The sequence below is a fragment of the Nicotiana tabacum genome, chromosome 15 (genome assembly GCF_000715075.1).
Source record: "Nicotiana tabacum cultivar K326 chromosome 15, ASM71507v2, whole genome shotgun sequence".
NCBI classification, from domain to species: Eukaryota; Viridiplantae; Streptophyta; class Magnoliopsida; order Solanales; family Solanaceae; genus Nicotiana; species Nicotiana tabacum.
In genome coordinates, this window is record NC_134094.1 from 41,390,893 (window position 1) to 41,399,818 (window position 8,926).

The following is an 8,926-nucleotide window of genomic DNA, read 5'->3' on the forward strand; positions in this document are numbered from 1 at the left end:
CGAGTTCTGGTTAGATTTCGTTGCTTTCTTCGGGCATGTTGTATAATGTGAGGGTATTAAGATAGATCCCAGGGAGATCGAGGCAATTCAGAGTTGGCCTCGTCCTACCACAATGACTGAGATCAGGAGTTTCTTGGGGTTAGCAGGTTATTATTGTCGGTTCGCGGAGGACTTCTCATCTATTGCAGCTCATTTGACTAGATTGACCCAGAAGGATGCTCCATTCAAATTGTCCGATGATTGCAAGGTAATCTTTCAGAAGCTTAAGACCGCATTGACTACAACACCAGTGTTAGTGTTGCTCTCTGGTTTAGGGATGTAAAATGTGTATTGCGATGCTTCACGCGTCGGACTAGGTTGTGTATTGATATAGGAGGTGCGAGTTATTGCATATTGGAGTTGTCCGCGATAGTTCATGCTCTCAAGATTTGGAGTCATTATCTTTATGGGGTGTCGTGCGAGGTCTACACCGATCACCACAGTTTGCAGCATTTTTTAAGTAAAGAGATCTTAATCTAAGGTAGCGTATGTGGCTTGAGTTATTAAAGGATTATGATATTACCATCCTTTACCATCCGGGCAAGGCGAATATAGTTGCGGATGCCTTGAGCAAAAAGGATGAGAGTATGGGTAGTTTGGCATTCATTTCGCAGCAGAGAGGCCATTGTCATTGGACATTCAGCCCTTAGATAACAGACTTGTGAGGTTGGATATTTCAGAGCCTAGTCGAGTTCTTGCATGTGTTGTGACTCAATCTTCTTTATTTGAGCGGATCAAGGCTTGTCAATATGATGATCCGCACTTTCTTGTTCTTAGAGAGTCGGTGCTATAGGGTGGTGCCAAAGAGGTTACTATTGGTGATGGTGGTGTTCTGCGACTCTAGGGTCGCCTTTGTGTTCCTAATGTTGATGTATTGAGGCAAACAATTCTAGATAAAGCACACAGTTTGCAGAATTCTATTCATCTAGGCGCTATGAAGATGTATCGTGACCTGAGCTAGCATTACTGGTGGTGGCGGATGAAGAGGACATAGTAGAGTATATGGTGAGATGTCTGAATTGCCAGCAGGTAAGTATGAGCACCAGAGGCCAGGTGGCCTACTTAAGAAGATGGTTATACGAGAATGGAAGTGGGAGCGCATCACTATGGACTTCGTAGTTGGGTTGCCATAGATGTTAAGGAAATTTGATGATGTTTGGATTATTGTCGACTGACTGCCCAAGTCGGCACACTTTATTCTGGTTATGACTACATACTCTTCAGAGAGATTGGCCCAGATTAATATTCAGGAGATCGTCCGGTTGCATGTGTGCCTATTTCCATCATTTCAGATAGAGGCCCTCAGTTCACTTCGCCTTTCTGGAAAGCGGTACAGAGTGAATTAAGTACCCAGGTAGAGCTCAGCACAACCTTTCATCCGTAGACCGATAGGCAGTCGGAGCGGACAGTTCAGATTCTATAGGACATGCTCGGAGCATGTGTGAGTGACTTTGGAGGGCAGTGGGATCGATTCTTACCTTTGGCCGAGTTTGCTTATAACAACGTTATCAGCCTAGCATTGAGATGCCTTCATTTGAGGCTTTATATGGTCAACAGTGTCGTTCACCAATCGGTTGGTTCAAGCACGGCAAGGCTAGGTTATATGGTACCGATTTGGTAAAGAATGCCCTGGATAAGGTAAAGTTGATTCGTGAGCGGCTTCGCACAGCACAGTCCAGATAGAAGAGTTACATGTATCAGAAAGTACGTGATTTATCATTTATGGTGGGCGAGAAAGTTCTCTTGAAAGTCTCACCGGAAGGGTACCATGAGGCTCGGAAAGAAGGGAAAGCTTAGTCCGGGGTTTATTGGCTCATTCGAGGTGTTAAAGTGAGTTCGGAAGGTTACATGTGAGCTTGCTTTGTCTCCAAGTCTATCGGGAGTTCATCAAATTTTCCACGTGTCTATGCCCTAGAAGTACCATTCTGACAGGTAGCATGTGTTAGATTACAACACAGTTCAGCTAGATGAGAGTTTGGGTTATAAGGAGGAGCCAGTTGCTATTGTTGACAGGCATGTTCGCCAGTTGAGGTGTAAGAAGATTTTGGGGTAAAGGTCCAGTGGAGGGGTCAACCAGTCAAAGAGGCAACTTGGCAGACTGAGGAGGACATGCGGAGCAGATATCCACACTTATTCAGCATTTCAGGTATGATTCTAGACCCGTTTGAGGACGAACGTTTGTTTAAGAGGTGGAGAATGTAACGACCCAACCATTTGTTTTGCTTTCTAGATCATAGTTCCCCTATTTAAGACTCCCCGTATGTGTTTTTACTATTTTATGACTTGTTGGGATGGTTGGTTTGGTTTTGGAAGGGTTCGGGTTGAAATTGGAACACCTAATTCCTTAATAGTGGCCTAAGGTGGTCAAATTTGACTTGAGTAAACGATCTAGGAATAGGAATTTAATGGTTCCAATAGGTTCGTATGATAATCTTGGACTTGGGATTGTATTCGGATCGAGCTTTGGGTAATCCGGGAGCGTTTCGGCGCTTAATGTTAAAAGTTGGCGCCTTGAATGTTTTAGAGTTTTTTAAATTTGGTTTGAAGTAGACTTTGGTGATATCGATGTCCATTTGAGATTCCGAGACTGGGAATAGGTTTGTATGGTTATTTATGACTTGTACACAAAATTTGACATCATTATGAGTTGTCTAAGTATGATTCACCGCATTTGGAGCTAGTTGAAGAAGTTTGAAGTTCATAAGTTGATTAATTTGGTTTTAGGGTGAGATTCTTAGTTTCGATGTTGTTTTATATGTTTCGAGACCTCGAGAAGGTCCGTATTATTTTTATGAACTTGTTGGTGCAGTTGGACGGGGTCCCAGGTGGCTCGAGTGTGTTTCGGACCACCCGGAGTTAAGTCCAAGTTGCATAAATTTCTAGGTCTGGTTTTCTTCTTCGGGAACATGGAAGGACCCTCGCGTTCGTGATGAAGGATTTGGGGGTTGGGTAATCTTGTTCTTCACTTTCGTGAAGTAAGGGTCACGTTCACGAAGGTTGGGGACCTGTGGTCTTCACGTTTGCGATGACCGCCCCGCGTTCGTGAATAAGGGACTGGGTCTGGTGGGTTAGAAGGCCTTTGCACTTCGCGTTTGCGAAGGGCCGGTCACGTCCGCATATTTATGGATGGGCTAGCCTTCGTGATCACGAGGCTCTGACTATGTTCGCGTTGAAGGACTTTCGGGCGAGGAGCAGTTTTGCCTTCACGATCGTGAGGCTTCTTCCACGATCGCGAAGAAGGAACCACTAGGCAGAAACATGTTTTAAATTGGGACTTAGGCTCATTTTCTCTCATTTCACTTTGGGTTGGCCGATTTTGGAGCTCTTGGAGAGGGATTTTTCACCTAGCATTATAAAGTAATTGATTTCTACTTAATGTGAGTTTAATATATAGATTATGAGTAGATTTTAACATGTAAATTATGGAAATTATTGGACTTTGTTGAAAAATCTTTGTTTTGGTAAAAATGGGATTAGACCACGAAAATAATTATAGAATTGAGTAGAAATTATATATTTGAATTCGTAAGGTTATGGGTAACATTTATCAACAAAAATTTCAGAAATCGGGCCGGGGTGACTTTTTAGAATTTTCCAAATTGGGTTGGGTAATTACTCTAATAGTGTCACGACCCAAACTTCCACCACAGGTGTCGTGATGGCACTTAGTCTCTTAGACTAGGTAAGCGAATTACAAGAGTTGTTGATCATTAGCTAGCTGATCGGGCATTGCTGTGGAGACTCAAGGTATACATGTTGTCACGTTTGCAAGCCTCGGAGTCACCTTCTTAATTTTACTTTGTACTGTTTATTTCTATTCCGGAATAGTTGTACTTAAAGATTTTTCTAGTAAACTCAGTAGAGCTTATGACTTGTGCTACCGGTTTTGGGATTGATGGCCTATATAGAAATTTTTGTTTCATATCTAATAGTTGTTGGTTGAGTTTTTCCTTAATTCAGTAAGTAGTAGGCTTACCTAGTCCCTAAGATAGGTTCCATCACGACATTCTACGGAGGGAAATTGGGGTCGTGACAGGAATTGTCATAACACCGATCCGAGTTCTTTTACCAAAAATATTGATCGTTGTCAACTGTAGCCTTATTTTAAGTTAAAATCACGTTTTCTTTTAAATTTCAAATAAAAGCTTTTAGAAAAGTGACACGGACCACGCACACAAATCAATAAATATCAAATGAAGCTATGAGAGAAATCGAAACACAGAAATTAAGACTAGTACTCAAAAAGACCTATCGGGTCGTCACACGTCTCTTCAATTATTTTTATTTTTGAATTCTAAAACTGCTGCACATTTTAAGTATAATATATTGTACTGCTGGTAAGAGTTGTTGATTTGGCCGTCTTAGTTATTAAGGAATTCATAATGAACTACTTAGTTAAATAAACTAACTGAATCTGCACCATCTTTATTGATACTTCATCAAATTATTTTCCTTGAACTAGCTGAATATGCACCACATTCTTACACATTTTGCAGGGTTGTTGTCTTACAGGCTCATTCTACTAATTAGAAGTGCATTAACAAAAAGATTGAAATATTTGAAGAAATTTGCCTTGTGTGGGAATGATCGATCTAGGGGTGAATGAGCCAAAATGTTTAACGCTATTGGCTTGGATTGTAGTTCGGGGAAAGGTAATGATAATAACATTGAAGGACCATCTAAGGGAAAAATGTGCATGATATAGTTAGAGAAACATATCAAGTCAACGTAAGTCACAAACGAAGTCCTTGTACTTATGTACAAGATGTGGTTAGTGATATATAAACAACGCTTGGAGAACTTGGAGCGGTAATCAGTAAAATAGCTGATAGTCGACTAGATGTGACAAGGTTGTACGAAGAAATTATAGGAATTGAAGGTTATGAAGAATTTTTAGGTGAAACTTTTGATTATCCAGTGCAAAGTGACATGTTAGCTAAGGCATTCATGGCAAAATATTAGAATCCCCACAAGGTTTGGCTAAAAAGATTCAAGCGACAACACTAAAATACACAAATGGGGTTGGAAGAACAAAGCTAGAATAGGAAGCAATTGTCATAGAAAGATATTTTGTTGCTTGCCTAGTGTGGTCTGTGATGGGTTTTCTCATGTCTACTTGCTTCTTGAGTACTCCTAGATTGAGAATGGTTATTATGGGGTTGCTCGTATTTCTTCTATTTTATCGGCGTATATGAAATATTTATTATTGTTAGCCTGAATCTTATATGTTGCAAGAGGTTATATAATAAAAATATTATTTAGTACTTTCTTTTCATGTTATAAATAGAGTACTTCCTTTTTTATTTTAACAAATTAAGTATTTTTTTTCATGATGTATAAAAAGTATTTTCTTTTATTTGAACAAAATAAGTACTTTCTTTTTATATTATGAAAGAGTACTTTTGTTTTATTTCAACAAGAAAAAGAGTATTTTCTTTTCACTTATGGAGCTCAAAGTTTAATGTTGTTCTTATATTTAAAAGTAAATCAGCATATTAGTTCCTTTGGGTTTGTATGAATTTTTAAAAAGAATAATTGAATTTTTGAAGAAAATAGAATCTTGGAAACATTGGGTATTGGGGGGGGAGGAGGTGCGAGGAGGACAAGAAACGCAGAGATTTGAGGGAAGAGGGGGTGAGGAGAGTAGCATAGAAAATTATTTTTCAAAAACTATTTTCTATGAAATATATTTTTTTCATACCAAACACACACTTAATGGGCAACAATAGCTTCAGATTTATGTTTCAACAAATAAATCCAAGTATATCTATTGAAATCATCTACAATTGTCAGAAAATAGTATTTATGATCCAAAGTAAAAATTTTATAAGGACCCAAAAGATCCCTATGTATAAGATGAAATTGTAATTCACTTCTAGATTCACCGGTAGGAAATTTCAACCTACATTGGTTTTCCAATGGACAAACTCGATACTTATTCAACAATGAAATATCTACAATGAAATTTCCTACTACAACCATTATTCGGTGTCTAGTGTTGTGACTATTAATAAGTGCATTTCTAAATATTTATAGACATCCTCTCTGCCTACCAATACCCTTCATCTTACCATTCTAAAGATCCTGAAACACACAAAAGTCAAGAAAACAGTTGACTGAGCATGAGAATTTTGTAATGATCCGGCCGATCATTTTGATTGTTGTGGCCATGTTCCACCATTTACTGCTTATTCTTTGCTCAATTACTATTATGTGACTTATTGGGGTAGTTGGTTTGGTTTCAGGGATGATTCGTAATGAGTTGGGACACTTGGTCACAAGGTTGGAAGTTTAAGTTGAAAAGGTTGACCGGATGTTAACTTATATGTAAACGACTCCGAAATGAAGTTTTGATGGTTCTGATATCTCCGCAGGATACTTTTTGACTTAGGAATGTGTCCGTATAGTTATTTGGAGGTTCGTAGGTGATTTTGGCTGGAAATGACGAAAGTTGAAAAATTGAAAATTGGAGAGTTGAGAGGTTTGACCGAGAGTTAACATTGTGGTTATCAAGATCGGATTGTGGTTCCGAAAGTTAAAATATGTCCGTTATGTTATTTATGACTTTTGTGCAAAATTTGAGGTCAATCGGAGTTGATTTGATAAGTTTTGGCATCGATTGTAGAAATTGAAATTTCCTAGTTTTCGTTAAGCTTGAATTGGGTGCGATTCATGTTTTTGATATTGTTTGATGTGATTTGAGGCCTCGACTAAGTTCGTATCATATTTTTCGACTTATTGGTATATTTGGTTGAGGTCCCGGGGGCCTCGGGTTTGTTTCGGATGGTTAACAGACCAAATTTGAAACTTAAAGCATGGTTGGGCAGAATTGGACTGGTGTGATCGCACCTGCGAAGGTCACGGTCTCAGGTGCGTGAATGGCATCACAGAATCAGATTTGGATGAGCTAGGGGAGTTATGCATGTACGAGGGTATATCCGTACCTGCGAGAGCGCATATGCGAAGAAGGGCGCACAAGAGTGAAGTAGGCGTGTGGCTGCAAACTCCGCAGAAGTGGAGAGGGGGTCGCTGGTGCGGCTCTGCAGATGCGAAACCTTGTCCGCAGGTGCTAGCGCAGGAGGTCGCCAGGAGAATCATAGAAGTGGAGGATTTGTTGCTTCTGTGACACCACAAATGCGGGTAAGTTGGTCGTAGGTGCGAAAAGCAGTGGACATAATATAAACGTAGGGTTCCGAGGTTTTTATCATTTTTGGACTTTGCAAACTCGGATTAAGGCGATTTATGAGAGGGATTTCAAGGGGTCTCTTGAGGTAAGTCACCCTTGATCATTTTTATGCAATAATATTGATTACCCACTGAACTTTTCACCTACTTTATGTGTTTTTGAGGTGAAATTTTGGGAGTTTTAGGCTAGGGACTGGAAAAGGAAATCTGGGGATTTGAGTGACGATTTGGTGTCGGAATTTGGTAAATTTGGTATGGTTGGACTCGTGGTTGAATGGGTGTTCCGGTTTTGTAACTTTTGTCAGATTCTGAGATGTAGCCCGAGGGTTGACTTTGATTAAGAACTTAGCATTTTCATATGGAATTGATTCTAATAGATTGAGTTGATTGTATCCAATTATTTTTGGCTAGATTCGAGGCGTTCGGAGGCCGATTCCTGAGGCAAGGACTTATTAGAGTTGAGATTTGCATGGTTTGAGGTAAATAACACTTCTAAATATGGTTCTGAGGGTATGAATCCCTGAACTTCATATTATGTGATCAGTGTTGAGGTGACGCACATGCCGGGTGATGGGCATGTGGGCGTGCACCGTAGTAATTATGACTTAGTCGATTTTGTGGTACTGTATAGTCACCTTATCTGTATATCATTACTGTAGTCTATGTGTTAGAGCATTTGGGTTGTGATTTATGGTAGAAATTATTTTTAAGCTATGCGCTGGTGCTATTGGGACCCGCAGTGGTCGTTCTTTGCTATTGAGTTATTTGCTTAATTACAGTTATGTACTCGGTCACATTCATTGTTGCATATCATATCTCAGTCTCTGTTATTATGCATTGTCACATCATGAATCATTGATTTGGGATGCTTAGCATGAGTGTTGTGAGCCCAAGAGAATGGAGAGATTGATGACTGAGTGAGGCCGATGGCCTATTTATGAGTGATATTGAAGGGATTGTGCTGCACGCCGCAACGAGTAGTATTGACTCATGATAGGATCGGGCTGCATGCTGCAATAGGTATTATTGATTCACAATGGGATCGGGCTACGTACCATAACATGATTTATTAGCGCTTGGGCTGGATCTGCCCCTCCGGAGTCTGCACACCCATAGTGAGCGCAGTTGCTATTGATTCATGATGGGATCGGGCTGCACGTCGCAGTAGGTACTGTACAGTGTTGAGTGATTGAGTGTGATGAGTGAGAATTGAGACAGTCAGGTAGAGTACTCTGAGAGTGTGAGTACGCGAGACTTCTATTGTGTTGCATCACATACGATATGCATATTGGCATGTAGATATAGAGATGTCACATTCCTCATATCATTGAAACTTGACATATTTTATTTGTTTTGAGTTTAACTGTTAAACCTTGAAGCATGTCTATATTCATGTACTGGTACTTGCAGATTTTGAGTTTCTCTGAGATATTATTGTCACATGTTCTGTAAATTTGCGTACTGTTTAATTCTGTATTTGGATCGTATTGTTCGGACTCGTCACTTCATTCAGTCCAAAGGTTGGACTTTATTTTATTTAGTTGGTTGTACTCACACTACCCCCCTGCACTTCGTGTGCAGATCCAGGTGTTTCCTGGCATGGTGATTGTTGATCTTGGAGTTCAGTCGTTCAGAGATGTTCGAGGTAGCAGCCTTGGCGTTCGTAGACCTTGACTCTCCTCCCCTATCTCTCAGCTTTTAC